The sequence below is a fragment of the Macrobrachium nipponense genome, chromosome 4 (assembly GCF_015104395.2).
Source record: "Macrobrachium nipponense isolate FS-2020 chromosome 4, ASM1510439v2, whole genome shotgun sequence".
Classification (NCBI taxonomy): Eukaryota; Metazoa; Arthropoda; class Malacostraca; order Decapoda; family Palaemonidae; genus Macrobrachium; species Macrobrachium nipponense.
Genome location: NC_061100.1, coordinates 114,048,416 through 114,075,472, shown reverse-complemented (window position 1 = coordinate 114,075,472; position 27,057 = coordinate 114,048,416). Strand labels below are relative to the sequence as shown.

Here is a 27,057-nt window from a genome sequence, read left to right as displayed (position 1 = left end):
AAAAGTAAGGTTTTCTTAGGATTTTTTACAATGTTCCGGCTTACGACGATTTTTGGCTTACAACGCTTCTCAAGAACGGAACCCCCGTCGTAACCTGGGGACTACCTTATTTGATTAAAGTAAACCAACGTTTAAATTTGTAACTTTTTTCCTTTTATAGATTGCTATACTTCCCTGAGCTATAGCAGAAGTTTCTTTAATTTACTACAGGCTTCTTAAATAGTTTCCTTATTTTTACTTTATTTAGTGGCAACATTTTAAATGGTTACTTTTTCGTTTTTACAGTTTGCTATATTTCCCTTAACTATACAAAAAGATTCCCCTTATTGCTGGTTTCTTAAATATTTCCTAGCATATGGCATCAAATTCTTAGACATAATTACTGAACAATGATTCTATTTTCCCCTTTTGTTTACTTGTAATATTTGATTAAAGTGTACTACAGGATGATGACAATGTTTTAATTTGTTACTTTCTTCCTTTTTATCATGCTCTTGCTTTATTTTCATTTAACAAATGTTATTACAACGCCATTTCTCAAGTTATGTTTTACCAGGCAATACCGAAATAGTTATTCTCATTTTATATTGTTGCCTTATCTTTCCTTGTATGTTGTTTTCATACCTTAATATCACCCATTCAGTGTGATTTTTTTTGTGCTATCAAAACTGATTAACTTTCTTGAAAATTCTTGAGGTGTTTTGTCACTGTTTATACTTGAGTGTGATTCTTCTGAAATAGTTTTATACCTGATGTTTATTCTCCTTTTAAGTGATCGGTCAAGGTATGTGTTTACAAGCTAACTCGTCCATAGTTAAGAAGTTCTTGTAATGATTTCACTAATATTTAGAAAGTTCCTGTGTAACGATATACTCTGTTATATACGGCAATAATAATGAACATACTCGTATTATGGAGTACCAAAATTATTAATATTATTATTATTTTTTTTTTTTTTTTTTTTTTTTTTTTTGCTCTATCACAGTCCTCCAATTCGACTGGGTGGTATTTATAGTGTGGGGTTCCGGGTTGCATCCTGCCTCCTTAGGAGTCCATCACTTTTCTTACTATGTGTGCCGTTTCTAGGATCACACTCTTCTGCATGAGACCTGGAGCTACTTCAGCCTCTAGTTTTTCTAGATTCCTTTTCAGGGATCTTGGGATCGTGCCTAGTGCTCCTATGATTATGGGTACGATTTCCACTGGCATATCCCATATCCTTCTTATTTCTATTTTCAGATCTTGATACTTATCCATTTTTTCCCTCTCTTTCTCTTCAACTCTGGTGTCCCATGGTATTGCGACATCAATGAGTGATACTTTCTTCTTGACTTTGTCAATCAACGTCACGTCTGGTCTATTTGCACGTATCACCCTATCCGTTCTGATACCATAGTCCCAGAGGATCTTTGCCTGATCGTTTTCTATCACTCCCTCAGGTTGGTGCTCGTACCACTTATTACTGCAAGGTAGCTGATGTTTCTTGCACAGGCTCCAGTGGAGGGCTTTTGCCACTGAATCATGCCTCTTTTTGTACTGGTTCTGTGCAAGTGCCGGGCATTCACTTGCTATGTGGTTTATGGTTTCATTTTTCGTATTGCACTTCCTACATATGGGAGAGATGTTATTTCCGTCTATCGTACTTTGAACATATCTGGTTCTTAGGGCCTGATCTTGTGCCGCTGTTATCATTCCTTCAGTTTCCTTCTTTAGCTCTCCCCTCTGTAGCCATTGCCAATTGTCATCGCTGGCTAGTTCTTTAGTCTGTCTCATGTATTGTCCGTGCATTGGTTTGTTGTGCCAGTCCTCTGTTCTTTCTGTCTTTCTCCTGTCTCTGTATATTTCTGGGTCTTCGTCTACTTTTATTAGTCCTTCTTCCCATGCACTCTTTAGCCACTCGTCTTCACTGGTTTTCAGATATTGCCCCAGTGCTCTGTTTTCAATGTTGACGCAGTCCTCTATACTTAGTAGTCCTCTCCCTCCTTCCTTTCGTGTTATGTATAGTCTGTCCGTATTTGCTCTTGGGTGTAGTGCTTTGTGTATTGTCATTTGTTTCCTGGTTTTCTGATCTATGCTGCGGAGTTCTGCCTTCGTCCATTCCACTATTCCTGCGCTGTATCTGATTACTGGCACTGCCCATGTGTTTATGGCTTTTATCATATTTCCGGCGTTGAGTTTTGACTTGAGTATCGCCTTGAGTCTCTGCATATATTCTTTCCTGATCGTGTCCTTCATCTCTTGGTGTTTTATATCTCCTCCTTCCATTATTCCCAGGTATTTGTATCCTGTCTCATCTATGTGTTTGATGTTGCTCCCATCTGGTAGCTTTATCCTTCAGTTCTCGTTACTTTGCCTTTTTGTATGTTGACTAAGGCGCATTTTTCTATTCCAAACTCCATTCTGATGTCCCCAGATACAATCCTTACAGTCTGGATTAGGGTATCTATTTCCTTGATGCTCTTACCATACAGCTTGATGTCGTCCATGAACATCAGATGGTTGATTTTGTTGCCTCTTTTCTTGAGTTGGTACCCGGCATCCATCTTCTGTAGTACTTTTGTCATGGGAATCATGGCTACTACGAAGAGTAGTGGGGACAGTGAGTCGCCCTGGAAGATCCCTCTCCTGATATTAACCTCTGCTAGTCTTATTCCAGAGCTTGTAAGTATTGTATTCCAGTTGCGCATTGTATTTTTGAGGAAGCTGATGGTATTTTCCTCTGCCCCATATATTTTCAGGCATTCTATTAGCCATGTGTGTGGTATCATGTCGAAGGCTTTCTTATAGTCTATCCATGCCATGCTTAGGTTGGTTTTCCTTCTCCTACTGTTCTTCATTACCATTTTGTCTATCAGGAGCTGGTCTTTTGTGCCCCTACACTTCCTTCTGCAGCCTTTCTGTTGGTAGGGGATGGTGTTTGTCTCCTCTAGGTAGTTGTATAGCCTTTCACTGATGATACCTGTTAGTAACTTCCACATTATTGGTAGGCAGGTGATAGGCCTGTAGTTACTGGCTATATTTCCCTTACTCTTGTCTTTTTGTACTAAGGATGTTCTTCCTGTGGTCATCCATTTGGGTGCTTGGTGATTTGAGATACAATGCTGGAGTTGTTCTGCTATTCGTGGTGTAGGGCCTTGAAGTTTTTGAGCCAGTATCCATGGACTTCATCGGGACCTGGGGCTTTCCAGTTTGGCATTTTCTTTAGTTGGTGTCTGACTGTGTCTGTCGTGATCTCTGTGAATCTTTGTTTTATTCTCCCTGTTTCTTCTTCCTTGACTTCCTGGAGCCATTATTATTATTATTATTATTATTATTATTATTATTATTATTATTATTATTATTATTATTATTATTATTATACATTATTATTATTATTATTATTATTATTATTATTATTATTATTATTTGAAGGTAGGAGACCCTCTCTCAAACATGTTTTGTTAAAGATGATGGCAGCATCAGTGGAATTGATTTTATATATGGTCTTTTCAATTCTTCTTATTATTCTCTTCTCATCAGGGCTGATATTTGCTAATAGCTGGCCGATGTTCATATCTCGGTGAAAGAAATGTTTTCTAAAAATAATAATTTATTGATATGATAACAAAAGTGGTTAACAAATCTTAGTCTAAGGGTGTAACGGAATTCCAACGTTTCCAACCGTATCATCGGTTCATTTTCAAGGAAAGGTGAGCTTGAACTGATTGAAATGGGGTCGTTCGGCGGTATTTATTGTGTCCCAGGTGCTCTGTCTGATAATTCAGATAATCCTGGATCGTGTATATAGAGACGACTCCACGCCCCCATTAAACATCCCTGAGCATGCCCTCCGAAAACTCCTTGAAATTTGTACAAAAAAGGCCCCTTTCTCCACCCACAGAGGACATATGTACACACAGAAAGACGGAGTAGCGATGGGTTCTCCCCTCGGAGTACTTTTCGCGAACTTCTACATGGGTGCTGTGGAACGTCGGGTATTCGCCAACATCGAGAAGCCGTCTATGTACGTCCGGTATATTGACGACACTTTCATCAGCGCCAGCACGGTGGAAGAAATAGAGCGCCTGCGACAAGCCTTCCACGACCACAGCAGACTCAACTTCACCATCGAACATTGCCGTGACCGTCGCCTCCCCTTCCTTGACGTCCTCGTCGGGCAACAAGAGGAGCGCTTCGTAACACAGGTGTATACGAAACCCACGAACCTGGGCATGTGCCTGAACGGCGAGAGCGAGTGTCCAGAGAGATACAAGCGCACTGCGATCAGCGCCTTCATCAGGAGAGCTCTCTCACACTGCTCTTCGTGGAAGGACACGCACACTGAATTAGAACGTGTTGCCCAAGTTTTAATTAACAACGGGTATTCCAACCGGGACATCACTAAATGCATTCGCAGAAACATCGATAAGTGGTATCAGCAGGAGCCTCGTCCCGCCGCCCTTGAAGACGTCACTCTCTTTTACAAGGGAGTATTTCATAAGAAATACAAAGAGGACGAGCGAGCCCTTCGTACCATCATAGAAAGGAACGTCTCCCCCACGGACCCTGCGAAAAAAGTGAAACTAATAATTTACTACAAGAACAAGAAGACCAGTGGCCTGATTATGAAAAACAATCCAGCCCCCGTGTTGCAGGACCCTCTCAAGAAAACTAACGTTGTCTACCAGTACAAATGCCCTGTCCGGGAATGCCCCGCGCTTACATTGGTATGACGACTATGCGATTTTCGAAGAGGATATCCTGCCACGCTCAGGAAGGCGCCATCCATAATCATGCCAAAAACGTCCACAATACCAGGATAATTAGGAATGACATTATTCCTAATATCAGAATTATCGATAAGGCAGCAGACCACCGTCGCCTCCGCCTCTGGAGGCCCTACACATCGGGAAGGAGAGACCCAGCCTCAACACCACCCAAGAGACTTCACTCCTCCCGACGGTGGCACGAAGGGCGCCGCCCGCCAGCACCATAGAGCCGATCGAACGGGCCAATCAGGTGCCCCCGTCTATCGGCAATGACCTTCCCAATACTACGCTCCCCAGTCTCCAGCGTCCGCACGAGAAGAGCAGTGCGAGCTTCCACCTCTGCAAGACGGCTTGACTCAGGGACTTAATCCTCTGTTCAGCCAATGAAAATGCAGCGCCCATCAGACAGAGCACCTGGGACACAATAAATACCGCCGAACGACCCCATTTCAATCAGTTCAAGCTCACCTTTCCTTGAAAATGAACCGATGATACGGTTGGAAACGTTGGAATTCCGTTACACCCTTAGACTAAGATTTGTTAACCACTTTTGTTATCATATCAATAAATTATTATTTTTAGAAAACATTTCTTTCACCGAGATATGAACATCGGCCAGCTATTAGCAAATATCAGCCCTGATGAGAAGAGAATAATAAGAAGAATTGAAAAGACCATATATAAAATCAATTCCACTGATGCTGCCATCATCTTTAACAAAATATTATTATTATTATTATTATTATTATTATCCAGAAGAAGACCCCCATTGGATGCTTGAAAAAGAAGCTTCAAAAGAATATGGTGTTCATTCGAAAGAAGTAAGAGAAGGCAATGGGAAATACATAAAGAGGAGATCAACTAGCTACTAGAAAAAGATAAATTAACAAATTATTAAATGAACAAAAAAAAAAAAAAAATAAAATTAAAATAAATAGTAGCCAAGAGGGGTTGAATATGGATATTGACAAGACTTGTAGAAAGCCCAGTAACGCCAATAACATGCATCAACTCCAGTTATCCGTGAAAATACAAGTGTCCCGAAATTCAGTGCGAGTCATTACGAGAATTGTTGTGGTTAGCACCGCTTGTTTCACAGATGACTGCAGTTAGCTGGTGCTCAGCCAAGGATTTAGCCTACCGAATGGCCGCCATTTCCTTCTCAATAAGGGGTTAACGGAAGATAATTTTCTCGAAATCATGGAGATAATCGGCAGCGGCGGATTTGTTCAGGTGTCTCCGAAATACTCGGCAGGAAAGAATGAATGACTTGCGTCTAATTTTAAGAGGTATATGATGAGGCAGATTTGACACGCTTACGGGAGACCTAAAAACAGCGCTACAGTTTTATGAATATCTCAGTCAAAACAAATAATAAACAGATAATTACGTGCAAAACAAAAACAAAATTGTTATCGATTAATGACACCGTGGTACCTCAACAGGAGTAAGATTTATCGTTAATACCAGGATCACGTACAAACTAATATTAATTAAAGTAATAGGCAGCAGCTTTACAAGAATCCTCCCCATAGAATTTCAAGTCATTGTTGTCACTGTTAGAAAAATTAAATTTAGCAAAGATAAAAATGACATATGGGTTAGAATGAATACAATTATAATTATATATATATATATATATATATATATATATATATATATTATATATATATTATATATATATATATATATATATATAGATAGATAGATAGATAGATAGATAGATAGATAGATAGATAGACAGAGGGATAAACTAACCTTTCTTAAGGTATGTATCTAGCTTTCTAGAAGCGAAGAGGTAACTTATTTAGGAGATAACATGAAACAAAGTAAAGTATGTCAAATATCTAGTTCAAGCGGGAAAGATTCATGTTGGAGAATTGTCTTACCCAAAGCGTTACAACTTCATCAACTCATCAACTTCATCGAGTATGATTTAGAATGAGCAAATACTCGTTCATATGTAAAAGAAAAAATGGATAGAGAAAGAAGAAAATAATAAACTATTACCTATGGAGATAAGATGACAAACATACAGACACGCAATGGCGGACGCAAAATGTTTTCGAGTAGCATTGCTAACTGTTTCAACATCGACATCAATAGTAATGCGGCCAAGAAGACTGTTCCACTGTTTAACAGAGGAAAATTGACTACCCTGGGTACTATGACAACGTGCCATATCTACTATCTTACTAATTCGCACTACAGTTTACTAAACTGGGTGCTTTATGTACAGTACATTAAAGAACTTCAAGGCTGAGTTAATAGTGCTATCTCACTTACAATGCCAGATCGGGTCACCAGCCATGACTGAAATTAACTACGGTCCCAGAATATTACCTGGCGGAAAACTTGGTAAGGGGAGTTTTATCAGTACACCACCAATAACAATTATTAATAACCTGCAAAATGCGCTTAAAATTCGCATAAAGATAAAGTATATGCAACTGATAAAGCCACAGAAGAAAATAGAGAACGGCACCATCTCATCTGAGAACATTTAGAAGGAAAAAGCAGAGATAGTTAACAACAGAAAGTGCAATACTGGATTTGGCAAGTCAAACAGGGTAGGCCGGGTATTGGAATATGAAAAGGTATAGCGGTGAAAGATATGAAAGTGATATTGACAATAAATGATAATGCAGAAAATATTATATCGAAGAGAAAATTCCTTATTTCCGGAATTTTCTCCTCTACAAATAGACGAAAAGTTGTCGGTGAAAGTCAGCACGACGTAGCTATGCTGATACATGGAAGCCAGGCCAATAAAAAAGCGTTATCAATGCTGATATGACCACCCGAAGACCACATGATCTTTTTTTATATATTTATTTTCCCGCAGAGGTCAAAGTTGAAATATCTCTTGGATCAAAACTTAATAGTTGAGAAGGGGGGACATAAGGCGGGCAGAAACTTTACTGAAGTACATTACGTAGAGAGGATAGGAGAGGATAGCGTTTGTGCATAGGATCTGGGAAATATAGATAATGATAAATGTAGTCAACTGAGATATTCAACATTAGGAAATGAACAATATGAAAAAAAGCTCTGAAATGGATAGGTACTGTAGATGATGCAAGGTCACACTAGAAAGTTTTCATTATAAATAAAACACTACGCTTCGGCATCAGAAACATTGTCGATTCCCGAAAAGATATATTCCGCAGATGGTAGTAATTTTCACTTGTTATAGAGATGATGAAACTTGGTTCAAAATGGAATGCAACTTGAAGAACGGAGTGAGTTGGGTCGACAGGAAAGAGACGGTACTAAGTGAGGGGACACCGACTATATTTTTGGGGTCGAAAAGGAGGACAAAAAAACTTTGCATAACAAAACTGGGAGATATTCGAGATGGAATTGATGACTGTGCTTTTTCAAAACTTTTACGACAGAGACGGGCATGACTGAAGACAACTACAATCTACAACTCTCAAATAAAAGGGGTCGTCTGACAGAATTGGGCTCGATAGTAAGGTTACCATAAATTAACAACCGACGATAATTTTCATTGCTATGATGATGAAAAACTGAAATTGAAGGTTTCTTATTAGTGGAGGTAATTCACTTGTGAGACTGATTGCTAGCAGTGGTGTGAAAGGAAGCAAACTCTCGATAGCTGATCTAGTTTCAAAAGTGAAAAAGAATCCTGTTTAAAAGTTTGAAATCGTATGAAAAAAAAGTGTACTTAAAATTAATTCATCATATGGGAAAAGTCAGAGAACTCAAAAATGCATTAGAGATGTAGGACTAGTCATCTACGAAAAAGAAGGAATGCATTAAAACCAGAGGTTCGACCAACTGCATATGAATCCCAGAGTGTTGAAAGACATCGAGACATTCCTCTTGTAAGTAGGGCATACCAGTCACGTATATTTTCATGCAGTTTGTTTGAGAGCTTATCATCATCATCCACACTCAAGAGGAGACGAGGCGTCTCGAAGCTCTAGTATATGAATTATACTCTCATTCTCGAACTTCTGCTATTACTGTAGTCACTACAACTTCACTTTGAGCTTCTAACAAGAACACTGGATGAATTCAAAATGAATAAAGTAAGAAAGCTTTTTAAATAACTCAAATTTTTATTTAGATACAAGATGCTGAATCACGAAGTCATTACCCACAGTAGATTTATCCCGCCATTCTGCAAATGGAGAATATATGGTAATTTGATTTGCAAAAGAAAACAATGTTTCTTGCATGACAGCGACATCATCAACAGCGGCAAGAATGATAACTGATAGTTAACAAAAACAGAAACGATACTAATACTCCGCCTCACCTTAATCAAGTTAGCATGAATCCAATATCGCAAATCAAATTATAACAACAGACAGTGACCGTACCTTAGGTATCTTCCCCTTCACGGAAGAGTGTAGAAAGAAAGAGAGAGAGAGAGAGAGAGAGAGAGAGAGAGAGAGAGAGAGAGAGAAAAGCCCGGAAAGCCGCGGTGGCATTTCCACGGCGTAACTTGGCATCATCACTCCACCTGGGGAGAACGAGGTGCAACTGCAAACGGAAAGACTTGCTTTCTAATCAGCTTGCGCGAAAGCCGGCCAATAACATGGTATCAAAACCTAACAAAATGGGGAGAGAGAGAGAGAGAGAGAGAGAGAGAGAGAGAGAGAGAGAGAGAGAGAGAGAGAGTCAATCAATTCCCGACATTCTTTCATTTCCGTGTAACTGATTGGTTCGCCCTAAACCCAATTTGACCAAGCCATCATCCTCTTGGCCTTTCTCCTACGATGAACGGGGAAAAATGAGCTGATTTTTATATGGAATCAACTAACACCTCGTCTAACCGTCCGCCTTCTCTCTCTCTCTCTCTTTCTCTCTCTCTGTCACACATTTATTTTACACAATAGCGTGCGGACGAACCACCTACTCAACCATCTAGACACAATAATATTTTTGAGGATTTTATCTACTTTTTTTAGGAGCTCAGAAATTCCCAGAAAAAGAAATAAAATAAAATATTATAAAAAGAGTCGAGAACTACCAGAGCCTTCGGCGGATGCTGTTGTGATAAATGTTATATCTGGATTTTTGGGATATCAAAAAAAAGAAAAGAAAAAAGTAACCGCAGACATAAAAAAAATATTAGAGCTAATGTAAAAGCTATTTTATATCACTTTGTTTTTCTATATTTTTTTTTACTATATCTACGATAGTTTTTTTGGAAAATTTATTGTGATGAAGGTAAGAGTAAAGCTGATTAAGTGAATACCACGTTGATTTTACCAGTTTGAAATTAGATATCAAATTAACATTTCCAAAAATACCACCTTTTAATAACATTCTCGCGGTTATGGTTGCTTTGTAGATTACGAATGACTTTCAAAGTAATGTTTTAACCATGAAAAACTATAAACCGGAAGACAGAAATATTTGGGTCCCCGATACATTGAAGGATAACTAAGATATTCCGAAACCTTGAGAATACCGGGTAATAAAATATGGCATAGAGGGATATAATTGTTAAGAAATAAACCATACTTAGGAAGATATTTTCCCAATGTAGCACAACTCTTTCAGATAACAACGACCATAACTTTACGAAATGATTAACCTAATTTCAGCACTAAATAATTTCTAAATCAACGCATTGTTAGTTGTTGGTTTTGTTCTGTTACTGCAAATTTGGCCTCGTTCGTATACAACTAGTTTAAAAGACTAATAAAGCTTTTATCTGAAAGAATACCCAAACTAAAAATAAGAAGCAAAGAGGATAAGATTACAAAAATGGAAGTGACGAATTAATGTATAGGATCATAAACGACTCAGAAAAGACTTCTACAAACTTGGTGCAAACCACTCAATAATGTTCAATGAAAATGATACCTGCAGGACACAGAGAAAGGGGGGGAGGGGGGGAGATGTACTATTTAGGCCCCTTAGCTGAACAGTTAATCGGAAACCTAATAATACTAAGTGGACTGTGGAGGGTCGCTGGACGAGTGGAAATGACGTGAGGATAACTTCATCCCAAACGTCTGACTGAGAACCGGAAGATTAACGACTTCCGGAGTTATAAAAAAAATAATAATACAAAATAAATATAAAAAAAGCTATCAATATTTATCATGTAAATACCACGATCCACAGTATATGTAATATTCTTGTTATCAGGCATGAAATCATCCATCCCGATTATTTCATAACCTAATATTGACAACATACGAGTATGTTCTTTTAGTTTCACTGGCCAATATTCTTAAACATATTCATGGTCTTGAGAAGATATACTACACGACGTATATAAAGAAATATTGAGGACACTGAATCTAGTTTTGTGCAAAACGAACATATGTTATAACTGACAGCAAAACAAAGAGACACCTCATTATTTTTCCGTTGTTTTTCCCTTTCTTGAATGCCAGACACTACAGACTAAAACTGAGTCAGTGTCGATTCACTGAGGAAGATGATTATATAAAAAAAAACTAATCTGGGACTAAAGTAGGTACACCTGTGTGGTTTGGTGATGAACAATTTCATAGTCTGTGGGGCTTCTACAGAATAAGAAAAAAGACATTTATTAACGCTTTTCTACAGGAATTAGATATCTAAACGTTGGCAGCTGATGAAGGGACCAGGACATTATTATTTGTTGCCATTGCATCATGTGGTTTTCATACCATCATGAATCATCACAGGCAAAAATCATCGTCGTGCGTATTCCACAAAAAGGTTCGAGTCCTCAAGTATCATCTCCAGCGTGCAAAATTTCTCCAACTTGTGGGTTCTTTCATAATCATTAAGTTTGATATGAACTGACAAAATGTCAAAAGGAAAAGAGTTCATTACAATTGCAGAAGTGACAATTGCGCATTCGACCTCATATTAAGACAAAGAAAACCTTTTTCTTATGAAGGTGCTTATCATACCTTTATGGAATGGAATGTATAATTTAGGCCAAAGGCCAAGCGCTGGGACCTACGAGCATTTGGCGCTGAAAGGGAAACTGAAAGTAGAAATATTTAGAAGGTGTAACGGGAGGAAACCTTTGCAGCTCCACTATAAACAACTGATAGAAGAGGGTGGAAAGAAAGATGGAAGAAAGTGAACATGAACAAAGGTATAGCAAAAGGAATGATAGAGGGTTGCAGCTGACGACGCCACCCCACTACGGGTGTTAATACCCTAATGCAGTGCCGTGTGCCTAACCTTCGCCCCCACCCCCCCCACAACCCCCACACGCCCCGCACATACAAAAGGAAGACGAAAGACTGGACTGAAGCCGGAACAAAGTGCGTGAAGGGAAGGAAGAAGAGAGTTTCTAGGCTTGGAAGTAAATAAAATGAGTGTCATGTTAGCAGACATTGAAAGGACCTGTATCGCAAACGTCCAGTCAAATTTTATTTCTAAACAGTGCTTTTACTTTATGATCAAATATCATAAACATATTTATGAGAAAACTGCAATCGAAATGCTTCTTTAAATAAAGGACCAAAGAATCTGAAATGTCCTCCCCATATAAGCAAAAAAGTTTCCTTAAATTTCCATGGAATATCTTTTCGGACTAATACTTCTATAAAAAAAAAATTAAAATACCTCTAAGGCGCGCACGCGCGCACGCACACACACACACACGAAAAAAAAAATGAATGACCTATCGTGACTCAAACGTACCTTGAATTGCAAAGGAAACAGCAACTGTCCTACAAAATTCTGCGAACAAAAATCCGCCGCCGACAACGAAAATGAAAAAGATCTTGCATCCACTCTTTCATTTGTTATACAAAAGTGAATACACTACAGACCAAATTTAATCTTTGCACTTGAAATGCCTGCATAAAAGAGAGATTCTAGTATTTATTTACATGTTTTGTTTCACTCGATAACAGACTTGTTCAGTTCCCAACAACGCTAAAGCCACTCATATGAAAGGGAAAGAATAGGCAACTCAGTATAAAACCAGTAGCTTATGGGTGTGCAAATATACACTGTCCTTCCTCTCGTTTTCCTAGCTAAGATGTGAAAGGGAAACAGCCCCTTTGGATAAATGAAATAATACCTAAGCATCAAAACACAATCACATAAATAATCCTGAACTTTAAATAAAACTCAAATATTTCTCTGACAGGGCCAGTTATAAAAATTATTCATGCATATGCGAGCTAGCACAAAAACATACACACGGACATAAATTGCGTCTATGTATCGCCAATTAATAATATGAAATATAGATCAAACAACAGCGTATTTTCATAATTATAACGATTTTATTTGTGTTATCTTCACTTTAACGACTATTAATAGGCAATGATAATAAACGTAATTCCAAACATATTACCTGGCTGCTCTCCCTTAAATTAAAATGCTTAATCGAGATTCCGTACTGCAGAATACACATCACAAAATAAAAAAATAAAAATAACTGAAATGTACGTACAAAGGAGAATTGCTTCATACTTGATTCTAAATTTTGGAAATGATTACAACTGAAAGTCAACTACCATAATACTTGCCAATGAGAGCATTAACATTAATGAAATGTACAAGACGGCCCATTATAGTTCTTGCAAAGGTTGAAGCTAATTTTGACTGTAACATCTCTCACCGTTGAGGAGGAGTTGCAATGTCTGAAATCCTTGTAGCCGTGTATGCAAGAGGAGCTGTGATGACATGGTAAGCGCAACAGAAACACTGATCGACACACACGAACAAAGAAAAGAAAGAGAGAGAGAGAGAGAGAGAGAGAGAGAGAGAGAGAGAGAGAGAGAGAGAGAGAGAGAGAGAGAGAGAGAGAGAAGGACAAACGAATGGAAAAAACTGTAGTTCCAGACTTTGTGAAGAAAGTACTTATAAAGAGACGATACATTAAAGAACAACCCATGAGGGCTTTCTTAAATAAAAATAAGCTTTGAAGTGAGCGAGTACCAACTTCTCCAATAAATATGATGGTTTTCGGTCCACTAAAACTCTCTCCGAGCTTTCACTGGCTTAGGAGATGTCCTTGTGTAAAGATATAACTCATTTCTAGGGGCAAGTTCCAGAACTGGAGATATCTTTTATGTGAAGCCATTCGTCTTGAGAACATTCCAGTCTATAGGTCTATATGTTAAAACGGCCGTTGGCCAAAGGCCTCCATTCTTAAAAAGAGGTATTTTTTTCAAAACAAAACAAAAAACAATGTTATCTGACCAAGCCTTTTTAGTAAATTTATTTTTTCTCCGTCATTACAAAGTCTTAAAGACAAGGAGACACTCGAAAGACAGCGGAAATTCATTATTTTTCAACAGTCTTCAGGGAAACACTGCACTCCGCAAATCTAGGCCGAGAAATATTAATTTTCATTAACAATTTTCCCTTAATCCCGAACCATGAAAATAACTATGCTCTGACCTTACAATTTCCTCACTTTTAACGAATTGAAAGGACTTAACTGTTATATGACATGTTACATAATCATACATCCACAAACTCATATCTTACATGTGCATACATAAAATTTATGTATGTATGTATGTATATATATATATATATATATTATATATATATATATATATATATATATTATATGTGAATTTACTTATTTAAAGCATTAAGGATAGCCATGTTTTCTTAGCTTGAATATATATATATATATATATATATATATATATATATATATATATATAATATATATATGACTGGTAAAAGTGTTCTGTAACAACAGAATTCCATCTAATAAAAGGAGCCCATAAAAACACCAAAATATAGAGAGGAAAGTACTATATTTCAGAGACTGCTGTCTCTCTCTTCAGGTATATGAATCATATACCTGAAGAGAGAGACAGCAGTCTCTGAAATATAGTACTTTCCTCTCTATATTTTGGTGTTTTTATGGGCTCCTTTTATTAGATATATATATATATATTATATATATATATATATATATATATATATATATATGTGTGTGTGTGTGTGTGTGTGTGTGTGTGTGTGTGTGTGTGTATATATATATATATATATATATATATATATATATATATATATATATTCAAGCTAAGAAACATGGCTATCTTTAATGCTTTAAATAAGGAAATTCACATAATAATTAAATGTGATTCACGTATACCAATCGGAAAACCTCTATGTGAATTCTGTGTTGTGAGGTATCTGTCTCACAAAGCAGTATTCTTAAATTTCTCTTGGCGTTATTCGTATTATTTTCTCTTAAGATTTTATGAATATATTTCTATATTCTTAGCTTGGTACAATTAATTACGCCTAAAAACAGATATAAAGGCTATATTATTAAATAAAATGTATATGAAATCATAATACTAAGCATGATTTCTTATGAGGACAAAAGTGAAGCAATAAACGTCACTGAATCACCTGCTACAATTGATATTAGTACTTCCTTTCTGTATTTCTAGTACTGCGAAGTATCACAGTGTATCATCCTTTTCTCCCACTTCTCTACTTTACAGCAGTGATTTTCAGGAAATCCATTCAACCTAAAATCTTTTATTAGTAATAGTACTGAAGGTAATACTCAACGGTTCGTGTGATCAGTATTTGAAATTTATACTACGTGACCTGAACGTTCGAAATTCAATTTCATTAGCAAATACTGCCTGTTTTTCTTCCTCAGTAAATCTGAAATATTTATATTTTTTTAACGAAATGAAAATACCGCCAAGAGTCTTCTCTAAAAAGTGGAGGGAAAGCTACTTTGCATGTGCTTTTCAGAGGGCTTGGGTACAGCTGTTCACGAAACACTTTTCCACGCGCATTTAAAAAACAAAGAAGGACAGAATCACAAAATGTTGCAGAGAGAATTTATCGCCGCGAACAGAAGAAAGCAGCATCCCCAAGTGCGAGCGCCTGATGCGCTTTTCTCCGCCGGCAACTCCGAAAACAGCGTTTTGTAACAAACAAAGGCGATTCCCCGCTTTTCACGACGGCGGCTCTAGCGAAGAGAACGACACAACCACAGAAACGGGTGATGATCGTGGTGTGGAGTGGGGAGGAGGGGGATGGTGGGTGGATGGGGAGGGGGTGGTTGAGCTGGGGTGGGGTGGGGGGGTGGGGGGGGGGTCCTTGGTGTGCCGCAATCCCGCTTCCCATTGTTCATAATCATGGTCACAGAAGCCACACCAAAAGCAAAGAACCTTTTCGAGTCATGCGTCCATCCACGCGTTCCTGAACAGATCCAGGCGATGGGATTTGGTGGTTGGGGGAGAACCGAGGATAAAATATTTTTTTTTTCTTTTTTAAGAAAAGGAATGTCTGTTGTCGAATATTCTGGAGGAGAAATCAGAATAAATTTTTACGGCTCTTAAAAGGCGGTTGTCCTGATTTATATATTGTTTCATGTCACGGTACCACACTCCCCTTATTGGGAAAGACTCCAAAAATTAACACTAACCTAACTGGCTCTGAAAAGTGTACGTTGCTAATGATTACATATTCACATGGAACAAGCCAAAAGGCCACATTCTTCCAAAAAACGACTAGATAGAGAAGATTACCTTTATTTTACGTCTCAAATAAAAAGAATTAACATGAGAAAAACCATATTAGTCATTATATAACATTCAGTTTACACATGGCTAATCATATAAATCAAAATGAGTCTTTGGCCTGAACAAGCCATCAAATCCAACATTCTGAAATACTGAGATGCATCATCTATGACAGAGCCTAAGGTTCAGGAGTACTGGTATACCGCAGTCTTTAGGCCTAGCGCAGACCACAACCTAACAAATATGAAAACAGAAATTTAATAAGAATACAACGCAGATACACCGTCATACAATGTAACTTTGTTTTTCCACGTAAACTGTCGAAATTGTGCTAAGCTTTGTGCTGTACTAGTTCTAAATTCTCAAAAATGTACGGATTTAATCAAGAGATGAACAAAATAATAATAATACAAAAAATGAATAGTTCAAAATCAATCCTATATAGTCAGACCCGACTACGGGCGACCTTCCATAGCAGACGAGGAATGAGCATAACATAATATACTTTATTTTCAATTCAAGGCAAATTCAAATTTGCATTTTTGTTCTTGTGCATTGAAATACAGCTTTGACCAAGTGAACAAAGGCAATAAAATACCACAAACTTTCAAGCTGGGTTACCAGAAAAAATATCACAATTTCTAAAAAAAAAATATCACAATTTCTAAACAAAAGTAGGCAGAACACAAGTAAAAACACTAATAATTATATAAGTCATAATTACATATCATATATGAAAAAAAATCCGTCTATGTTAAATTATAATTATCCACTCCCCAATCGGATTGATATTACTGACGCCCAAAATAAAATGAGCCATTGTATCGAGATTCTTTTCTTATTTCATAAGCAGGCCATCCATTTATTCACTCACCGAGGTCAGCGAAATCCATTCCAGAATATCATTTCAAAACGCATCTCTTAGAACCATCACATTCCCATTGCAGTTAAAAAATAATCAGTTAAAAAAAAGGAACTCTACTCCACTGTACCTGGTTGACTAAACAATAGTTACTGTTTACATCTTCTATACGATTTGGAACCTCTTTTCCATACGCGCAAATAATTTCTTAACATTAATCAGATGTTTCCTTCAGACTGGGATCAGGTTAATCACTTCTGACAACTGAGAATGACTGGCTTGCATCAGAAATATGAAATGTATTTAATGACATGCCAACCGTAATCAATCTCCTTTCTCTGCATTTTTTCCCACTTCTATGTGGGGACGATGTGCAATCAATGTGAGAATGTCATTAATGAGTTTCCGTCAAAAATAACAAAAAAGAGATATAGAGACAGAGACAGTTACAAATTTACACCAAAATGGGAAACCCGCCAAAGAGAGCAACAGTAACAATATCCTCGCCCGTATGACATCACACTTATTATTATGACACGGCCTATTGCATATAAAAACCAGGAACACAGGATTGAGATCGGTCCTAAAGCTTCCGCAGTGCCATCACTAATAAGGATTCCTTAAAAATTCCGTAAGACTGCAGTCACCAATAAGGGTTCCTTAAAAATTCCATGAGAAGTGGCACTTGAAGAAATATGTGACGGTAAAGCATGGCAATGTGACTTCTTGGGGCAAACTTGTATTGTTTGGATTGAAGTCTTTCTCATCCGTTCACTGATGTTTCATCAACCTCTCTTCATTAAGAACGACACAAATAAATCAAATTAAAGCAAAGGGAAGAAAGAAGTCTTCTAAAACTAACAATTTAGAGAATTTAGAATTTCAAGGTAAACGTTGTGAGGACCGTTGCGACAGAGGCAATCAGAGGAGAGAGCTTACCTCACTATGCCCACACCAACAGCTCAAAAAAGGAAGTTGCACAAATGCATGAATATATCATGCACACACAACCACCGTGAAAGATGGAAAGAAAACTAAAAAAATAAACGGCGCTGATCAAAAGGCTACACGTCATAATCGGTATGATAGCTTCCACGGTGAAAAATTGTCGAATCTTAATTAATGAGGAGAGCAAGAACAGTCTACTAGAATAGCAAACCCAATGAGTGTTCTCGGCAAGATTCGCACATCCTATCTCGCGATACATTGTTAACACGCAAATACACAAACACACACACACACACACCAGCGCGCACATTCACACACCCCCACAAATTGCCAATAATGACTAACTCCCAACTTTGTTGTTAGAAATTACGGCGATAGTAACTCATGTAACTTCAAAATAACAACAAAACTAGTGACTCAACGGTGCGTGCGTGATTTTAAGTAAGTACGTTTGTATATGAACATATATTGCTGCATACTATATATTTGTTTATTGATGAAAATATACTGTTGTATGTTACACATTTATTTATTATCCTAATAATTACCATCTCCCAAATGTTTGACGACTACGACGATAATGATTCTTCTATCCTGGAAATAAATGCAAATAACTGTTTATCTACATACACAGTATACTTATATATATATATATATATATATATATATATATCTATATATATATATATATATATATATATATATAATGTATGTGTCCGCGTATGTATGTTCCACATACACTCTGAAAAGCATTGGGCAATTGCAACCAAACTGTGGGATTAAGACGTCCCTGGCACCAAAAAGGAGTGGGGTGAAGGAAAGGGCAAAAGGTAAAAATCACAGAAACGACAGAGAAAAGTGTTGAATCCATAGTTTTTGAGGTCATTGAGAATATTGACTCTTTCGATACCCTTGAAGTCCAAGTTCAGCCCTGATAGGAAGGGGAGGTTGAGAATGGGTGGGGAGGGGGTGACATGTAAGAATAACCAAAAATGACAGATGTTTTAAGGTCACTGAGAAGAATAGTGACTCGCTTAACATCAGCACTAATAAGGAGCGGGGTGAGAAGAGGGTGACTTGTAAAAAATAACTGAAAACAAAAGATATTAGTGTCTAATCCATAGTTTTCGAGGTTGCTGAGATGAAAAGAGACACTCCTGAAGCCCTATAAATCCCTTCAAATAGGAAGAGGGGGCGGTGAGAGGCAACCATCTTAACAGGAATAAGAGAGAGGAGAGAGAGAGAGAGAGAGAGAGAGAGAGAGAGAGAGAGAGAGAGAGAGAGAGAGAGAGTTTATCAGTTGTAATCAGTGATTTCCTGGGCAGTGCCGGGTTGGTCAGCTAAGGTGTAGTATATATATATATATATATATATATATATATATATATATATATATATATATATACATATATATATATATATATATATATATATATATATATATATACATATAAATAAAGGTTTTTTTGCCACAAAGGAAAAAATGAAAAAAGCGAGATAGCCAAGTACTTTCGGTCCTGTTCGGACCCTTTACTGAGGCAAACTGATTTTACAAAGAACAACATAGTCAAAAGAAGGCTTAATCTACAAACTGACACTACCAGATTAGCCATAAGGGCGATTTTCACTCTACAGAAAGGAGGAGCCCCCAGAGGCTAGCCACACCTTGAAGGATACCCGCAGTAAACAAGTGATTCTTCTGGAAGAATCACTTGTTTACTGCGGGTATCCTTCAAGGTGTGGCTAGCCTCTGGGGGCTCCTCCTTTCTGTAGAGTGAAAATCGCCCTTATGGCTAATCTGGTAGTGTCAGTTTGTATATTAAGCCTTCTTTTGACTATGTGTTCTTTGTAAAATCAGTTTGCCTCAGTAAAGGGTCCGAATAGGACTGAAAGTACTTGGCTATCTCGCTTTTTCATTTTTTCCTTCGTGGCAAAAAAACCTTTATTTATACATAGCATCACGTTTTATATACTTCGTGATCAAGTTATTCATATATATATATATATATATATATATATATATATATATATATATATGTGTGTGTGTGTGTGTGTGTGTGTGTGTGTGTGTGTATACACACACACACACACACACACACACACACACACACACACACACATATATATATATATATATATATATATATATATATATATATATATATATATATATATATATAGACAAACTTTGCATGAAATCCAAAACCGTTCAGTATCTAATGTAATTCTCGCATCTGTTTTTCAATGAGAATACAGTATTCCTGGGCACAAAATATAAGGGTAAACTTAAACTAATATTCACACAGTGGATATATAACAAGTATAAGTGACAAAACCTTCAAACATCTTAGTATAAAACATATATACATTGTATATGTGTGTATATATATATATATATATATATATATATATATATATATATATATATATCTATACATATATATGATACATATATATATATATACATATATTATATACATACATATATATACACATATATATATATATATATATATATATATATATGTATATATATATATATATATATATATATATATATATATATATATATATATATATATATATATATATATATATATATATATATATATATATATATATATATATATATATATATATACATATACATATACACACACACACACACACACACACACACACATATATATATATATATATATATATATATATATATATATATATATATACTATATATATATATGAATGTACAATACATCCTATATACAAACATGTATGAAGGTTTTGTCACTTATACTTGTTATATATCCACTGTGTGTGAATAATAGTTTAAGTTTACCCTTATATTTTGTGCCCAGGAATACTGTATTTTCATTGAAAAACAGATGCGAGAATTACATTAGATACTGTATGGTTTTGGATTTCATGCAAAGTTTGTCTATATTCTGAAGCACAGGACCAAAATATCCTTTGACTTAAGTTGAGCAAATGAAAGTTGAAGTTCACAGAATTTTTTCTTTCTTTCCCGATGGCTAATTGTACGAACAGTACAGAAAATTCTTTATAGGGATAACACGCAAAGGATATTGTAATAGATGCAAATAATAACATAGTATGCAATACAAAAAAGGAGTCAAATATGTATGTTCTTCTGATCCTTTGCCACGAATACTGTACGTTATCGTCTACTAAAAAGTAAAATAAACAACTGCCAAGGAACAAGAAACCCCGCTTCTATTTATAAGCCTATACAAAAGAAACATGAAAAAAAAGCCTATATCAATTGCACGGCACACACAACACCTGAAAAGTCACAAACACAGCTCCTATACTAGGAAAACTGTGACTATACATTTTAAGTTAAGAACATAACGGTACCCTTTTGGGAAAATAGCGAAAAAAATGTCGTTGTTTACTAATGTTATCGAAACCATAATCTTATTTCCTCGCCAAAATGCTGATATTATTTCGTATTAAAACTTTTAAACACCGAGATCGCTGCTGCTTTCCTTGTTTGCGAGGATGTTTACTCTGCCGTCAAGGAGAGGGGTAGGGGGTGGGGGGTTGTTTGCGATTGCCTCGGTTTGTTTCTTTGTTTGCATGTGCTTGTTAGTTATTAAAAGGACTGTACAGAAGGAGGTTGTGTGTGGATTTTCCAGGAAATTTCACTAGCCCTGTCATTAGAATTTAAGAGAGATATGAATGTAACTTTTGGGGGAGAAGGAACTAGGAGAAGCTTTTAGGGAGGTAGACTGCTACTTCATAGGAAAGACTTGCGTCTCATAATTGATTCTTATCAGCATTATTATCACTAAGCCAAACAAGAAGAAAGGCCTCGTGAGTGCACTTTTTAACATAACTCTTTCGGGATAGATGTGAATGCAGCTTATAAACATTTTCCCTAGAAACTTAAGAGTTCTTCTGTGGTCTTAGAAGGGGATTAAGTCCCAACAGTTAGTCCACTGTGGTTGTTACACGCAGAGAGAAAAGAACTCGAGTCTGGCAAACAACCAGCGAATTCGTTTTAGAACTATATTCCCTTTAAGGAAGAATAAACACAAACGCACACACCACACAACTTGCACACTAAACACAAACACACACACACACACACATGCACACACACACACACACCACACACACACACATATATATATATATATATATATATATATATTATATTATAATATATATAATAATTAAGAATATATATATTAATATAATTTATAAGTATTATATCTATCATATATATATGATATATATAGATATGTATATATATATATATTAATATATATATATATATATATATATTATAATATATGTATATATATAATATATATTCATATATATATATATATATATATATATATATATATATATATATATATATATATATATAACATAATTATATATGCCATGTGGTACAGTAACGCATCATACAAAGAGAAAAACCCACATTATGTTACACAGAACAAACTTAATAAAATTGTAGAAAAGTCCTATAAAGCATAAAAATGCATAATGTTCAGAAAAAAGTAAAAAGGGAAGCATGTACAACTGTAAAAATGGGTAACGCATAGACGATCAAGTAATTCCATAAGAGGCAATTAATAAAAACAAAAGATATATATCTCTCATTAGGTATTACTGAGAGTAGGCGCGAGTGTCATGCTAAAATGACTCCAAACGTCTTGAAATATAGGACTGTCATTTGTTTCTTTATGTTTATGAATAGATGTAAAAAGGTAGTTTCGTTGCAGACTATTGGATCTAAATAGATTTGACGAGACACTGAAACTATCGAACTCGTGGTTAGGCCTTCCCACCTGAATTTCATCTTTGAAAAATCAAACGCCCATAATTAATACGTGAATTTAATCCATATATAAAAATCAATATCTTTTTCATACTGAAGCACACTATCATTATTTGTGTAAGTACAAAAACACTGCACCCAGAAAGCTGCGGTCATCTGCCATCTGTAAATTGATATTTGAGAGGCATATAAAACAAAAATCTTTTCTGAACCGTGATTCTACTGACAATTATTATTTCCAAATGTTATTTCATGTAACAGGCATCACTTATGGAACCCTCAAAAGACACTGATATACACAATTTTTCCACTGTAAATAAAAAAAAAAATGGATAAAATGAACCAACTGGTGAATATGTATGCAAAACTGCAATACACTTTGTACATTACTCTATAGAATGTGAAAATACATTCTTTATTCAATGTAAACCTTACATAACGCTCGGTCGGCTACAAAACCAAACACAGAATAATAGCCAGGGCAGAAAGTTTGAATTGCATTTGATATGTAATAGTGTGATTTTAGATATAAATGCAAAGATATGGTAAACATATAACTACCAGCAAAGTGTTTAAGAAAATGATATTCAACTGGTTATATGTAAAAATCAGATATATAGAAAATAATTATAAGTAAAAACAAATACATGGAGTACACAAATACAGATCCACGTATAAGGTATATGCATATGGTATAATACTAAATACTAAGGATCACATGTGATATATAATGATACAAGTTATATACTGCTAGTCATGAGGATACATATTCAACAGAAAATACTAACATACTTCTGATGGTTGCATGACATAAAGATTATATGTTAAAAATCATATATTGACAAAAATTAATGGTACGAAAATGTGATAAGATACAAGGTAACAGATTGAGTATAGGTGCTACCTGATTTGTTTATACACGTATATATTGATTCAAATTAATGTGATTAATATATGTGCACTTTATATAGATTCCCAGTGCGTACACGCACAGATATATTGATTCATTGTTTAACTTCAATATGCTTCAATTAAGTGCGCTACTAGATATACGGTTAAGGTAGATTATATTGTATATAATTAAGATACTCATGTTTTACATATGGAATGCTTTATCAAGGAGGTTTCTACTACACATTTAGCCAGGGCGTCCTAAACAACTTTTCACAGTCCCAAACAACCTCCTCGAGTCAAAAGAAATGGCCAATTTCAGATGGCTCTAAAATCAAATGCCTTAAGGGCCACTGGAAAATTGTCTGGGCGGGGTCCGACGTTCTGTTGATTATCCATTCTTGTTCTCCACATCCTTCACCAGGCAAATACGTTCGCGATGACCAGAATCACCACCAGCACGAGTGTCGTAGCCAGCAAAGAGTAGAAACGAAGATTGTCCTTGGCGTCGTAAGCGTGGGAAGTATGGTCCATAGTAGCCAAACTCAACATCTGCTGGGCCACCTTCCCATTAAAAGGCAGGGGAAGGGCTGGGATAAGGGTATTGGTCCAAGAAAAATTTGCGAAATAAGCCCGCTCCCTTATGATGGTGCTTATTCCACAAAAGGTGTAGTTAGTCGTTGCTCCACTGCAGCCGTCCGCAGCGACAAACAGTCATGAAGATGCAGCTGATCCGTTCAGGCATGCGACGTTAAACTCTTCGACTGCGAAGTGTAGCCAGGTTCCATTATTCAGCCTGTAAGCGAACTTATACTCGTCAAAAGGTAAAGTCGATTCAGACAACGTTCAAGCGTGTGAGGAGGAGAGCCGTTAAGGACTAGGCCTAACTCGCATGAATCCTCCAATATATTGTGGAATTCAAAGGAGTCAGCCGTACAAACTTTATTATCCATGGCATTAGAACAATGAGCGAACCGATCTAGGTCTCTGACGACCGTAAAAGTTTCCTTATTAGGGGAAATTAATACTGTAAGTAGGGAACAGAGCTATTTTGTAAGATTTCCAGGCATCAGAAGAATCGAAGGGGATATTAATCATGATTCTGTAATTTTATACGGTTACTGAAATTAAGCTATAATAAAATTCTATCTTAGGTGCTTCTAACAAAGGAGCATAACCAAGTTTCTCACACGCATTTTCTAAAGTTAATGTTAAGTCTTTGATAGGCAAGATGATAGGCAAGAGATGCGGCGAAAGAACTCCCTTTGTAGCTAGAGTAATCACTTCCATATAGTCTTTGGATTTTTCAATAAAATGTGAAATTTTCATATGGACATGATCTACCTTCGATTGTAATATGCTAATGTTGCAAGTAGGTATTGCACATCCATGGAATGTTCGTTCACCAATGTCATAAGCTGATTTATTGACTAATTGTCTGTGAAGTTCAGAAAAAACTAATTCATGTTCATGTTGTAAAAATTCAATTCTCTTATTTTGATCATTAATTTTAAGATGGTCTGAAATTCCCAGACCTAAGCTTGCAACGGACCCAAAGAAATTAAGCGCCTCGAATAAGAATGGGCTATGCTGTTCTACGTTGTTGTGTCTCACGGTCCACATAAGGAGTTCACGAGCTAAGCATTCTGCTTCAGCTTTCTTGTTTTGCAAATCAAAAGACATCTCTGCTATACTCAAAGTTTGTGCCAGCGGATTCTCTGGGTTACAAGGAAAATGACGACTGTGTAATTGATTCAGTGATTCAGCAAAACGCGATACGTCGCATATAGGATTAATGACATTTTCTGGCAAGAAAATCGCTCGCAAATCAACTTCAAGAATTACGATGCTCACTGTAAGCAATACGTCCTCAGTTCTTTCAATGATAGAGCCATGTGTAAATTGGATACGTTTTGTTTTAGCACTCCTCCCACACGAGAAAAATGTCTGAACAAACAGCACCAATCTGAACAATATAAGCTTCACGTTAAAAACCTGCAAATAGTGAATTATATGTAATTACTCATCTTTAAAATAGCTACTTATTATTCAAAACTTATAAAATATATTTTCATACAAATTTTTTATATACTTTTTACTATGTAAGTTTTATATATACTAGTTTATTAGGTAAGTTTTATATATAGGTATACATATTTTCCTCTCCTTGCCTTTCTCTCTTCCCCTTTTCCATTAGCTTCGAACGTGAGCCAATGGGATGGTCCTTATGTCAGTAGGTTGTGATATGTTTTGAACTTTTAGCCTATTTGCCGTTAATATTTCTGGAATACAAAACGAGCCTTCAAACTTAGGCGTTAGTTTATAGTTCAAACCTTTGCGCACGTATATTTGGATATAGATTTGGTCACCTACTGTATATGGTTTTGTTTGTTTAGCGATTTTATTGTGATTCCTTTTCATTACGATTTGTGCCTCTTCAAAATTCTTACGAAGTATATTATATTGGCTTACACTTGCATCCATAACATCCCTTAGGGATTTGTTAAATTATTGGTAGGCTTAAGGATATGGAAAGGCGTCCTAGCGGGAGTGCCGTATAAGGCTTCATGCGGTGTCATTTTATAGATACATGATATGAATGATTAAGAGTACTTAGAACCACAGGGATAGCAATATCCCAGTTGGGATCCATTCCTCCTAGTGTAACTCGTAGGACATTTAACACCTTCCTATTTACCCTTTCTACCAATCCGTTTGACTCTGGGTGATAAATCATGGTACTGATTTTCTTAACGCAAAGGAATTCACACAATGAGTTAAGGAAATTATTATTGAATTCCCCACCCAAGTCAGAGATTATCATGTGTGGAATTCCATTTTTACAGATGTAGCACTCGTAGAATTTCCTAGCGCATTCAATTGCTATCAATTCTGTATATCGAGTCAAGGCATCTATTAACACTAAGAGGTGCTTATTTCCTCTGTCAGACTCATAAAACCCTGTTAATAAATCTAAGTGTACTCTTTCAAAGGGTTGGTTTGGCACGGGATAGGCCCCTAAGCTGACAGGTGTCATAGTGTGCCCCTTGTTTTCATGACAAATGTGACAATTAGTTATGTGTTTTTTTATATCTGTAAGCATTGTAGGCCAGTAAAATAGTGATTTGGCTTTCTGTGACATGATAGAGAACCCTGGATGACCATGTAAGGGATTAGAATGCAACCTGTTTAGGACAATTGGTATAAGAGAGATTGGTACTACTACCTGGTCATTAGTCACCTGCGGTGTGCTTCGGGTTTTCCTCATCACGGACCTACACAGAATATTACCTTTGATTATATAATTCTGCTGCACATACTTTAAAT

General features: G+C 36.3%; 1 protein-coding gene across 1 annotated transcript in view; it reads left to right on the top strand.

The window, feature by feature from the left end:
- LOC135211709 (DBH-like monooxygenase protein 1) overlaps positions 1 to 27,057 on the top strand; it is a 729,747-nt gene that overhangs the window by 50,693 nt on the left and 651,997 nt on the right. The gene's annotated exons all lie outside the window — the stretch shown is intronic.